This window comes from Mercenaria mercenaria, chromosome 16, assembly GCF_021730395.1.
Source record: "Mercenaria mercenaria strain notata chromosome 16, MADL_Memer_1, whole genome shotgun sequence".
Lineage (NCBI taxonomy): Eukaryota > Metazoa > Mollusca > Bivalvia > Venerida > Veneridae > Mercenaria > Mercenaria mercenaria.
In genome coordinates, this window is record NC_069376.1 from 57,063,688 (window position 1) to 57,078,156 (window position 14,469).

Below are 14,469 nucleotides of genomic sequence, written 5' to 3' on the forward strand. Positions count from 1 at the left end.
GAAATTGGCCACTGCCCTCTCCAGAAGAAATAGTTGGGTGTCTCAAAATATCCATTTATGTTCATAATGATTGTGCAAAACATTCAACAAACATGTGCATTACGTCCGACCTCAAAGTTCTCATTATTACTTTTCCAATTTATTTGTAGATGATTGATACAAGTTTGAACTAGGAGTCGCCATCCCTAAAATACATCATGCGATTCTTATTAAATTTAACGAGAAAGAGTTGTTTTTACTAAATATCATTTAAAATTTGTTTGACGAACATGTTTCACTTTGCCAATATCACAAATGCCAATATTTAACTTAATGCAATCAGGATATAGATACTTAACAAGAAATTCTGAAATTGTGTTTAGAGAAGATTTTTTTTACGTAACGGCGTAGCCATAACTTAAATTTGACAGTCCTTGAATGTTTAATCATTTACTTTCTAGTACTGAAATAAATACTGACAATCCTTGAAGATTTAATCATTTACTTTCTAGTACTGAAATAAATACTGTCATTGGTGATCCCGGAGAGATAGTGTAAAAATGATAATAGCAATTACATTTTAAAGATATCGAAAAATCATCATTCACTAGTGTTTTATTTTTAGATATTTACTTCAAAAGTAGAAAATTCTCACCCAGGTTTTCAGTGGTAGTACACAGTTTTGCTATTTTAAGCATACATGTATAAAGAATTTACAATTTTACAATATATAGCCCCACAGACACTTTGGGTCAGGTCCCGCACCACGACACACTCACACGCACGTACACACACACACACACACACGCACCACCCTCCGCCCCTGCCAACTGTTTGCCAATATTTTTTTACTATTATAACACGTACATAAATCTGGTTTCGCTACAGTTTTAGCATGTTTTAAAAACGCACTTTTATATCATTAATGTTCTTTTGAAGTGTGGAATTAACTCTAGGAAACAAAAGTCGATTTAGCTTTTAAATTAGCACCTACCCATAGATACCTTGGTATCAATCGACAATACTAACCATTTTGACAAAAGGCACCGGTGTCCCGGCAACTGACGTTCGGGTTCCGACGAGAAATCAATAACTACCATAAATGGATCAATTTTACTTGTATGGAACACTTCCCTGCGAATTGATCCCATGTACGAGAACAGGAACTGTTTTACAGCTGTAAATGACCTGTGAGTGGAAAATGACCAGAAATACGGTTGAAATTTACAGGTGTAAAACATGCAGTTCTCAAAAAAAAAAAAAAAAAGTTGAAAAATTAGTTGAAATTTACAGCTGTAAAATGGTCATGTCTCAAGATTACAGATGTAACTTTTTGGAGGGAAACATGAGTACTGTTAGCCATTTTTAATTTATTTTGGCGGGATATTACTGAAGTTCACAGACACCACACCTTCTGTCTGAAATACTGGAATTGTAATCATTATGGAGTACGTGCAACTATTTTATTATGTAATATAGTTGTAAAAGGACATGCATAAATGCATGCTTTAACGTTTCACACTATATTTGAAGCTAGCAAGTTAAAAGGAAATAAGTACAAAATTGTCATTATGTTTTCATGACAAAGAAAGTGTTATATACAAGATCTGATGTATAGTTTCTAGTTAGTATCCTTCTCTTGTAGTTTGCAAATGTTATACTGTAAACATATTTCATATTGATTTTGGTTGCGGGTTTATCCCGCTATCAAAGTTAAGTGTATTTCTGACAATCATGTAGTATCTTTATTTGATTCCAAATCACATCAAAAGGAATTTGTTTATGTGCTAAACAAAGTAGTCCCATTCATGAACAACGCAGACGAATTATCAATGATCAAGCAGTTCTTATTCATCCTCTATCCATTCACACTGGCCATTTAGATTATATAAGATCTGTCAATGATTAGGTATTCCAGCCCATGGTTACATCACTGACTTCCAGCTGTTCATGTAAGGTCAGGCAGAGTTTATCTTAGATATGAGGCACATTAGTATTTGTTTCTTATACATGTATATTTATAGATTGGCATTTAAAATGAAAATAACTATAGCAAAACCCGCAACCACCAGACATCTCAAGGCTTTGATTTATTTACTTACAAGATCATTTATGTTGCTACTTTTGTAGTAAATGTAACACTTACTAGAGAATTACAATTCGTCCATTTTTTCACCTCTGTTTTCGTCCGTTAAAATAATGTCCTCTTTTTCAACACCTGTAATATTTCTACAGCTGTAACTTTTAATTTGAGGCGTTTTACAGCTGTAACTTTAATTTTTACAGCTGTAAGATTTTTACAACAATATCTCATTTGCATATTTCGAAATGTTTTATAGTCATTGTACAGCTGTGAATTGAAATCTGCAGAATGATGAAATATCAATGTTGTTTGGTTAAATCTACAGGTGTAAATTTGAAATAATCAGACTGTAATTTTGAACGTATTTTACAGCTGTAAAAATTCATATTGTTTATCTGCTTTGTACTGCGCATATCGAAATCGGGGTACCAAAAATGGACTTTATCATAGTAAGTGATGATCTAGTTTAATATAGTCGTAAGCGTATTAATTTTGGTACCCGGTTAATGACACGCACGATATAAGGCGTGGGGTCCTAGCGCAAGCAAGTGTTCCAAGTGTCAATTTCACAATTACAGATCTTTCCTTCTACAGAGCATTGATGGTAAAAAGTGTATTTTTGAACATGCTGAAAGTGAACCTAAACCCGTTTTTATGACACATCTAGGCTAGTACGTGTTGTAATGCTAAAAAAGTGGCTTATAGTTGGCAGGGGTAGGGGCGGGGGTTTGGTTCCTGACACAAAGTGTCTGTGGCACTCATAATACAAGTAAAATTTATTCTCTTAAGAAATAAATTCTTAATATGGGCAGTAGCTAAGTTTCACCGGTATTTGTCCGGTAAAGACTATGTATTAGAGACAGATCATCAGCCGCTCACTTATTTGAATAAAGCGAACCTTAGCAATTCCAGGCTGATGAGATGGGCATTGGCATTACAGCCATATAGGATCAGCAATTCCTGGTAGAGAAAATGTAGGCGCAGATTATTTGAGTAGAGTGTCGACAGGTGGCTATATTATATGATGTACAGATAGTGACAGTGTGTTTTTTTGTTGTGTTTGCTATTTTCAGTATTTCATTTTGTTTTCATTTAAGAAAATTATAAATTTTCTTTTTAAGGGGGGACGTGTGTCACAAATTGACATACGGGCCTTATTGTATCTGTAGTGTAAATGCAGGTATTGCATCATCTTTTTGTAAATTTTTGAGTTATTGAGGTAAATGTCTGATTTTACGTATAAAATACCTCTCATGTTTTTCTGTATTTCATAACTTAAATTTCCATGTAAATTGCATTAAATTCGGTTCAGTAATAAGAAAGTTGATATTTTATAAAGTTCAGTAATTAATGTTTTTATCCCCATTGTGACAGGAAAGGCCGTACCGGCGACACTAACCATCAAAACAAATCAACACCCTTTACAATATTTACAAATTTATTTACATAAGATGATTATTAACAGTGCATAGATGATATTAAAACAAACTGATTATAAGAAAGAAAAAAACAAATCAAAGTTCAGTATCTCCGGATACAAAAGATCTTACAGTTCCATTCTAAGGTCACAGTTCTTTAATTTAATTGCGAACTTTAAGTAGCACACACAATATCAAAATGTATCTTGAAATAAAGTCCCTTTCAACCGTGAATACGTTGATTCCGTATTGGCTCCCTATGGTGGTAGGTGATTGCATCCCTGAGCTGACTTCAGAGGATAATAAAAATCAGCGTCTTTGCGGTTTACGGCACAACCATGGGACGAAAGCTCTGCGCTGGGAATATCACATCCAGGCGAGTGAAGACAAGTGAACCTCTGGCATTGTACTTCCGGGTTATGACATCACCAGGTAAAATCGTCTGGCGGAAGAAGCTAAATATATAATATATGGTTAGCACCATAGCAAAACAAATAAGTCAGGGCATAAAACTGCTCCTTTGGGTACACCATACCTCCGTAGGCTCCCATAAATAATACGTGCTACTTATACAAAACATATGTGCTACTAAGTTCAGACTTCACGTGATTAAATTACGTCACTTATTACTTCCATTATTACAAAAATTACTTACTTAGAAGACTAAAGTCAAAGTACGAAAAGATATGAAAAGCTTATGATGAAAAAATATTATAGATACGGACATGATAAACTGCAGCTATTATTTACAACTACAAATTAACAAAATTCAATGTAAATCAAACGTTATATGATAGTTGGCATCCATATAATATGTAATGCCATACACTAAAACGGACATTGTATGTATATGCAATAGACTGGCACACAATTTCATATTACAATAATATATTACATACATGGTACTAAACTTGCCATATAGATTTATACATAACAATACAATGCAGTAATGGCGTTCCATAACAACGAAATGTTTGACATAAGTTTTTGAAACAGTGCTTTACAATTATCACGATACAAATTTCAGTATAAATCTAACAACTTATATAAACGAAACGTTTTAGATTCCTCTTTCTAAATAATTTACAAAAGTCTGAAAAATTTAATAAATCATCCTGACATACCGAAACTAGCCAAAATCATGTGCCGAAAAGTAAATGTTACAGAATTCTGTAGAATGAACAAAAATTTACCAAATAAAAATCGTAATGCAAAAATCAAACAACAATCTAACAAATAAATTTCTTACCTCGATCGAGCATAAATTTCTAGCAAGAAAATAATTCAGACATAGATTCGTCTAAAATGTCGGAAGGTGGTTCGCGCAAATCATATTTAGTCCAGTCTATTTAAAGGGTGATGTCCCGCCAAATACTTAATTTCATGGGATTCACGGCCTATGCGTAAACTCTTGACTATTTGTATTTCCACGGGATTCACGATATAGCCGGGAAATCTAACTACTTTGGCGCGGATTGAAATTGACAAGGCCCGTTATAGTGGTTTTGGGGATAAAAACATAAATTATTGAAATTTATAAAATATCAACTTTCTTATTACTGAACCGAATTTAATGAAATTTACATGGAAATTTAAGTTATGAAATACAGAAAAAACATGAGAGGTAGATTATACGTAAAATCAGACATTTACCTCAATAACTCAAAAATTTACAAAAAAGATGATGCAATACCTGCATTTACACTACAGATACAATAAGGCCCGTATGTCAATTTGTGACAGTAAGGTAACAATATATTCTTCACCTCGTTTTCTCTTTAGTGAGAATAACTAGAACCTTCAATTTCCTAATAGGTCTAGTATATTTTTGCGCCTATTATCATAGTCTTCTGCACCTTCGCGCTGCTATGTTGTTTCCATGCATCTTAGCTGGAGCAATGTCTTTCATATTTTCTCATTATTGTTATATATTTACAATATGACATAAAGTTTTATTTAAATATATATAAAAAGTCACGGCCTTATCCCACATAATCTTGTTTGGTTATTTGTTATATAACTTGGTAACTTAGTGCGCTTTTAGAAGTGATGAACTCCCTTAACCAACTTCCACTGCTAAAAACGGGTTAAGATATCGAATATCAATGGAGCATATGAAGCTCCTTCTCATTACCAAATACTAGTATACTCGTACTGTAGACAACCTTCCAATAAATGTCATAGCGCCTGCTTACAACAGTCACTATCAATTGTTTCCGTTTAACCAAAAAAGCTATTTTACCTGTCTTGAAATATCACCTGTTCACAACGACCAACATTTTCAATTCCCAAGGGAGGTTTTTGCATTCGGGTTTGACTGTATACCTAAATATCCTAGCACTCACCAATAAGTTAAACAAACATTTTGATTTTATGTTTACAAAAACTATATGTAATAGTTGTTCATATTTTCAAATATGTACTTCTCTAGTACATTTGTATATAAATACAGAAAAGAATCATCCTAACACTTATAAGATTTTCTTTTATATAAACAGAGAAGGATTTTACCGTGTTGTCTTGTCGATTAAAAACACGTTTCGCAAAATGACCTACTTTTGATTATTTTGCCTAAAAAAGGATTCCAGATTAGTATCCCTTCCTTCGTCCTTCGTGATTAGATTACAGTGCATCTGAACTCAAAACCATGTTTTATTTGCCAACAAAGCACGCGAAACTAAAATCTATTTCCCAAATAACATACTCTGAAGTCGTCATTAGAATGGAAATAGATTTCATTCAGATGCATCGTAATTAATCACTCAGGCCTTCGTGATTAGATTACTACGCATCTGAACTCAAAACCGTGTTTATTTGCCAACAAAGCGCGCAAACCTAAAATCTATATCCCAAATAATATACTCCCTGAAGTTCTCGTTACTTGTGGGTCATTAATTTTCGTAGAATTCGTGGTTGAGTCAGTCCACGAAATTAACTGCCCACGAAAACATATAGATCACGATAAATTTATCTTTACATTTCAAAAAAAACTCAAATTTGTTTTAGACAAAAAAAGCACAATGTTGTCGATGTACATGGAGATTACATGACATTGTTCATGTTTTGAAATTTGTGTTTACATTTAGTATGTTCTATTGTTTCATACGTTATAATTTCATCAAAACAGGACCAGAATCCCAGATATTGCAGCACTTTTCCGCCTCCTATATCTGAACACCCCTCGAATATGAACATTGCTTGTAGAATATTTCACGACCGGACTGGGAAGTTTTCAATTAACTGAATGCAAAGAGATGTCGCAGATATTGATGTATCTTAATTCATTACTGACAGAATAAATAAAGTAAGCAAATTGGCAAACACATTACGTGCGAGCAAATATATAAATATTCGTCTTAGATTGTTTCGTAAAACGATTTTTGTACAAGAAACTACGCACAGGAGATTAACGGGAAAATACAATGGAAGCGGTAACAGCACCACATGCCTGAAAGTTTAATGATAAACAAGAAATATCTTTAAAAATGATGGTCGGCGAATTGTAATAAGGAAAGAAGTTTATGAATTTTTCATCTAACATTCATCTTTCATCTAACATTTTTCAAAACTAAACACCGCACTTTAACAATTTAAATGGTTCTCTTTTAATTTTTCGCAAAGGTTTCGTAGTGTTGCAATTTTGTTTCGTTTATCCTTAGACGAATAATTACAGCAGTAGTTTGATGAAGATTCATGAAGCGGTTCATGAGAAGAGGTCATTAAACGTGTTTATATTTTTAGCTAAATTGGCCCCTATCCCCATTTGTAACAAAATAGCAAGAGACCTTACAATATTGTTACACGTCGAGTTTGATAAAAATCCATTACATTTTAGTGGTTAATGCGAAAAAAGGCACAACTACTTTTAGCTATAGTGGTCCCTAATAGGGCCCAAGTTCCTATATAAATAAATTTGGAAGAGGACCTTATAATGATGCTCCAGACCAAGTATGACAAAGACCCACCAAGCTGTTCATGAGACGCTGTATAAAGGCATTTCTAGTTTTAGCTCTAGTAGCCCCTAAAAGGGGTTAAATGTCCCAGCTGAACAAAGTTGGCTGCGGGCCTAATAAAGATGCTACAAATCAAGTTTGATTAGAATACATGAGAAAAAATCAATTAAAGGATTTTTTTATTTATTATTTTTATTTATTTCTAAAATAGGCCAACTGATCCCGCTTTAACAAATGCATATTCGCTATTCATGAGTCTTTGGACAATGACGTCACACCTATAAAATAGTGAAGGTCAAGCAAAACATACAATTGTAATTAGTTCAATATTTCTGTTTCATAAGCATAGTTTGACCGTAGTCATGTCACATAGATAAACTGTATGCAGCGTACCTTCATTTCAGTTAAATAAGATTCAGTCATTATATAGCATATATATAATAAAACAGATTTCAACTGAGTTCAATATTTGCATACCATACTAAAGAAAGATATTCATATATAATAAATCAGTTAAATAATTTATAACAAATATATCAAAGCAAACAAGTACTCATTTTAATATGCAATCTGAATAAGTCACAAAAGCAAGAAACCTTTTCATATACAGACGACAATTGTAACATGGAAAATCTTTTAAAAGCACTTTTCTACATAAAAGGCTCTTATCACACCCTTATTCATGTGATACGCAGACCGTATTCAGCTCTTTCTTTAATTTGATATATGTTGGTATTTGAACAGGTTCTTATCATATTTATTAAACTTACTTATCATTTTGAGATATATCAATATTCTTGCTAAATATACTGAGCCAAAGTTAGCTTTAAAACTGTGAACAGCGTCGTTTAGGATAAACGCTTTGTCTACATTTCACTCAGCGTAGCACAATCAACAGGGTGAAAGAAATTGACACTCTCGACCAATCAGGCAGAGTGTTACATAAATCTTCCATTTTGATAAATTATCTATAATGCGTTATCAAGTAGTTTGATTTGTTAACTGAAGTCACGTGGCATAGGTAACGAAAACGAATTTAGACGGCGTCGCCGAAAAAATGCAAAGGGAATTATTTGAAAATACTAAAGATACATTAAATGATGATAAGTGTATGTGTGCATTCGCAGTCTGATTCAGTCTGATTCAATACTATGGTTGTGTACTGTTTTGGCTTACTAAAATAATATGAGCAGTTCATGATATGAAATAACGCAGACAATTGCAGCTTTTATGGTAAAACATTACCTTTAATGTACAAGGTGTTGTTTTATGTTTTATGATCTGTTTAAGAAACCCCGTCTATTTTTTCCGTCATAGATGAAATAGAATTGGGGAAAATCAACTACTGTAAACGTAGAAATATTAGAGTATCAATATTTTACCGCTCAGACGATATCTTGTCATGCACAAAATTAATGTGAATTTGCGCTGTAACAACAATCGATTTCCTGAGCTTTTTTGTACGGAATTTAACGGATTTTTTTTCAGAGTTCGTAATCGGTTAGTTACTATTACCTGAAGCAAAACTACAACTATAATAGTTTTTAAAGTACTTTAAAAGTGTGCAACATTATCAATTTAATATAATAAACCCACCCATTGATAGTAATCAACCTCTAATCTTATTAACCAGATAAACATATACATGCACATAATGTAATGATATACATATATCCATTCTCTTGTAGACTTAATCATGTTTTTATTAATAAAACAGAAAATTAAAACTTATTATCAAGGTAATAGGGATAGGGAAAGAAACGAAGCACAAGAAGACAAAAACACAAGACTGAAGTATTGCTTTTCAATACAAAGTCCAGCACTATAAGGTGAATATAAGTCTTTTCAAGTACAGTATAAGCTGATGATGTGATGTCTGTCGATAACATTTATACAATATTGCTATATATACAATTATTAAAACACATGATATTTGGATTACCCATTGCATCTATAGGTGATTGCAAATAATATCTATGAATATAAAAAGGAATTTTTAATAGCATTTCTTTCTTAAATTGTTAGGAGAATTAGAGAAAAATATGTAATGAAATACTTCATCATATCAAAGGGAAATAATTCTTAAGACGATACAGCGACATTATTTTTCAGTTTGGTCCATATGACTCATTAGCTTGATATTTTAATATTTATACAGTTATTGAAATATTCCTACCTGGATGAAAAAGCTGCAGACACGACAAGAAAAGAAAACCTAAATATTTAATTACTTTGTCTGGGTGTTGCGCATCACAAGTCGTCTCATTATATGAGAATTTCTGAAAAGATGTATCCAATCTTTTGACGGATGACAGGGTAATGGACCGGGCTGGAAAAATCATATTGACCACTGAGTGTGACCTTGACCTTTCAGCTATTATCTGGGTTTTGCGCATGTCAGATTGGCTCATAGTGAGGAACATTTGAGCCAAGTAATATTAAAATCCTTTAATGGATGACAGATGGTATGGATCTGATAAAAAAACTATTTATCACTGACCTTTGAGTTAGGGGCCTTGGTTTCGCGCATGACACGTCGCCCGATTATGAGAAATATTTATGTCAAGTGCTAACGGATGGATGCATTTGAAGAGGTCTGGACCGGACACGAAACCGACTCTCTTTATGCTATGTTAATCTTTGACCTCCAACCTTGGCCTTCACCCTTAAGCTAGGGTCTGAAAGTTATGCATAACACTTCTTCTAGGTATTGGCAATATTTGTGCTAAGTCCCTTGATGTATGGTTGAGGCACAGACCAGACAGGTAAGAAAGCCCTGTTGACCTTTTACCTCCAAGTGTGTTATTGATGTTTGAGCTATCTATTTCATGACACGTCGTCTCGTTAGGTGAACATTTGTATTTGTATTATAATTCCGTGATGGATGAGAAAGATAAAGGCTTGACGGGCGCACGGAGAGAATGACGGACTGGCGGAAAAAGGCAGTCCTGTAATCCCTGAAACTGGAGTTCATCAAATCTTAACGCCACAAACCATATATTAATATGTCTGAACCAAGCCTTACAAATATGAAATTCAAATGCGTCTTGGAACATTTAAATTGACATTATTTCATTTCATTCCCATATACCTATTAATGAATAACAATCGGGCACTGTGTTTTAATTACACAGGCTTGTCCATAATGTTGAATTTTCAGTAAGTGTATGATCAGCGTGCCAAGTACAGCTCCCACAAAATATGTATTTCTACTATCTTAATGCAAGGAACCTCATTAAATTTAAGTTATTCTAGGTTTACTGATTAAAACTGGAATATTTCTCTTATAAGATTGGTACAAAATTGGTTTATGTGACGGTTCTGAATTATTTAAACGCTAGGCCAGTAGTCTAAATCTTTCATTGTTGCTACATATGTTAAATCTTTACATGTGTTGTTAAATGTGACAAAGCTCCTTACGCGTGTACATTCTTTTTGTTGATTTTGTTAACTATCCCCATCACTTATCTAAAATCTTGACCTCAAAATGACAGCTAATTCTGCCTAAGGAGAAACATGAAACAAACTTCAGGAATTTTCTATACTCGAAGAAACTCAAGGATCTGTAACAAGTATGCTCAAATCAAATTGTAACCATAGGTCTCAGGTTACATGTTAGCTGTGGTACTAGTTCAAGTCTTAATCAATTATATGTAAATTATGATGGAATTCCTTAAAACTCAAAGTATGACACAAAAAAATGAAAGCAGTGAATTAAGTAAGACTGCAATTGCGATGAGACGATTCCAACTAAACGAGAAAATATGTACGTGAACATGAAATATCAAATACCACAATTTAATATGACACACACATATTGCTGTTTTTCACACAGAAAAAAAATGACATAGATCACATGGAATATTAATACCATTAAACTAATTTAAACCATTTCCTATCGCACAATATTCATTACAAATACACCAGCACATAATAATAAAAAGAGAACAGTACCGTGCCAATTAAATATTGTTTATGCGATCAACTAACTTTCATTCCGGTAACCTCATGCAAATGTCTGCTCATATATTTGATAAAAGTTCTAAATATTTAACCTAATACAAACAGAACGTTTCAGGTTTCAGGGCTACACATGAAACATAAGGGTTGAATAGCAACCAAATAAGAAGTATGAAACATATCGAAATGTCCAGAGAAGTGCCGTAATATCTTTATTGCTAGTGCTACTTTGATGAAATGTGAAATTATGATCGTCAATAATACTCTCCTGGTCACTGTTAACCTTCTATGTTAGTGGAAGAAAACGTTATTTTAAACCATTTAAAATTTGGGCTTATACGGCGTAGAAATTTCCCTATTCAAAATACAAAATAATATCGCTTGTTTCTACTCAGCTCTGAATTTCTAAGCACTCTATTATCTAGCTTATATAACAGTTTCAATGTTTTTGAATGTTACAGAACATTTTCGGGTATTTATCGAATACCTTTTGTACGAATGTAAGCAACTCTACTGCTCTCTAGGATATAAATAGATTAGGTAATACTTTAAGCAAAACATTCTGAAAAGACATGGTTTTCAATATTTTATGTAAGTCATTGTCTACGCTGTTAACACTTGCTATTATACTTTGAACCAAGAATAAGTATGATTACTATAAAAGTGTATTTCAAAACTAAATTATTCCTTATAAACACTTCAGGTACACTCTAGCAAAAACTTTGTTCCAAAGGTTGTAGTCAATGGCAATATTACCTATCTTGTATATTTTAATGTGTAGGCTGAACACTCAGTAAACTGCCAGTAAAACATTAAAAATAATCGAAATGGTTTTAAACTAAACTGCTTTTGCACATTATGGAATGCTCTACAGTACTGGCATGTGGGATAAAATCAAAGTGGTTTGAAACAAAATTGCCGTTGCACGTTATGGAATGCACTATAGTACTGGCATGTGGGATAAAAGCATAGTCATCTAAAGGTTTGACTTTAGTATTATAAAATTGTCTTGTAGAAGTTGCAGCAAAATTTTGAATGATTCAATAGCTGAGATTTCTATCAGTCAGAGCAAGGACAGTTTAAAATGAAACGGTAATACCAGGCAAAAGAATGAAGACATTTCGTTTCACTGGAATTACTTATTTTTCTGCGAGGATATAATGTCTTTTTATGTGTTAGAATTTCCTGTTCAGAATAAAGTCAGATTGTCTTGTCCTGAATATTTGTATTTGATTACAGGTGAAACAAAAGCTTTGGTTACTGGTAATAGTAATGTAAGAAGATTTTCCCGATAAAAAGATATGTAAAGTTATGCTTTCTTTGAAAAGTATCTTATGTCCTGAAACCTACTTTTGTAATAAGCAGCTCGGCATCACTGATGCAAGTTTTCCTGACTGCTTCTGTGTGTATATGTGTCTGTGCGTGTTTATCATGGGCGGTGCCCCACAGTGATTTTATCATGAGTAAGTTATCGTGCCCACCATAATGTTTTTCGCCGGCCGTCCTTAGTCGGTGGCTACCTGTTGTTTTTTCCTGCTTATGTGTGCGTGTATATGTATCTATGCGTGTTTGTCATGGGCGGTGCCCCGCAATGATGTTTTTTCTTGTTGTCTGTTTGTTATCTGTGTATGTTAGTTGTATGTGTGTGTGTATTTTGTACCTGCGTGTCTTTTACGTTGTAGGGATACTGTTTAACGAACTAGGCTTTCCCTGTTTAATATTCATCCTTGCTCAACCTTCCCCCAACATCCGACCCTTTTATCTACCCCTTACCACCCAACCCCCATTTTCTGTATTTTGCATATATTTATAATTTACTTGTTGGATTTTTGAAGCAACCCGTTTGCAATATTTTTACGGTACAGCGTCTTTTGTTGTGGGCCTACTTGGCGATGCATGGCTCTATGGCTGTATTTTGGGTGCTCTGTGCTTCCGGGAAATCTACCCTTACCTTTTCTTTTCTTTTTCTTCCAAAACGTTATCGTTACATTTATAATGAGCTGCTTCTCTTCATACAGGAAGGCATTTTTAACGGTGCTGTTGGTTAATTGAAACAGCCCAGGGTTAGGTCAAATGAGTCTCGCCCAGTGAAATGTCTGTCCATCATGCAAGAGACTGACGGACATACCTGTTTAAATGGTCTCCGTTAAATAGCATGGTACCATTTTAATTTTATAAATGTTGATATTGATAATAATAGTCCTTATGATCGATAGTGTCTATATCACAGAGGAAGCAAACATATAAACAATAAAAAGCATGCGGTAGTCTAGCGGTTAAGGTGTCATGCTCATTTATTCGCATATGACATTAGCACTGATTTTTCCAGAACGTTCATTCTAGACTGATTCTAGTAAGCTTTCAGCTTTACTCAAAACCGAGCTAAAATAAAAAAAGAATAAATTAGTATAAACTAGACTTAAGGTGGCCGTTAACAGCTTCCGATTTACCACTTAGAAGTAAAAATTTATAATTGAATTGTTTATTATTTACGATCATATATAGTTTAAACTATCAATAACTTTTCACATTAAATATCTAGTTTCAAAATATATATATGTGACGTAACACAAACACGCACTCATTCTTTCATGCAGTAATAAATGGATGAAACTTTGGAAAAACGGATAACATGAAGCCCTGATTGGCCATATCAAAGATGATCCTAATGCAAAATTACGTAAGAAGAAAGGGCCATCACTTAGAAGTATTAGCTTACAAATAATAAAATTACATCATCAGAAAAAAAGAATTATAAAACAGGGGTGCACGGCTTAAATCCGTGTACAAATTATTTAGCCCAATAGTCGAGACAAAAGAAAAAAGGGCTTTTCCAAACCTGAGCTATAACATTAGTGAAAGCAGATTTGTATAACTCGCACATCAGGCAGCATTAGAGTAAAAAAGGATTATCTAACAATATTTCCCTTGTTTGCATGTACTTTTTTGTTTTTAATGGAAAATTCAAAGTTTTTTTCTGGTATTTACTGCTTAGGCAATGTTTATTTAAATTTATCCTATAACATGTTGTTCATCTCTATCCATTAATTAGGTTATGTTATATTCATAAGCCGCT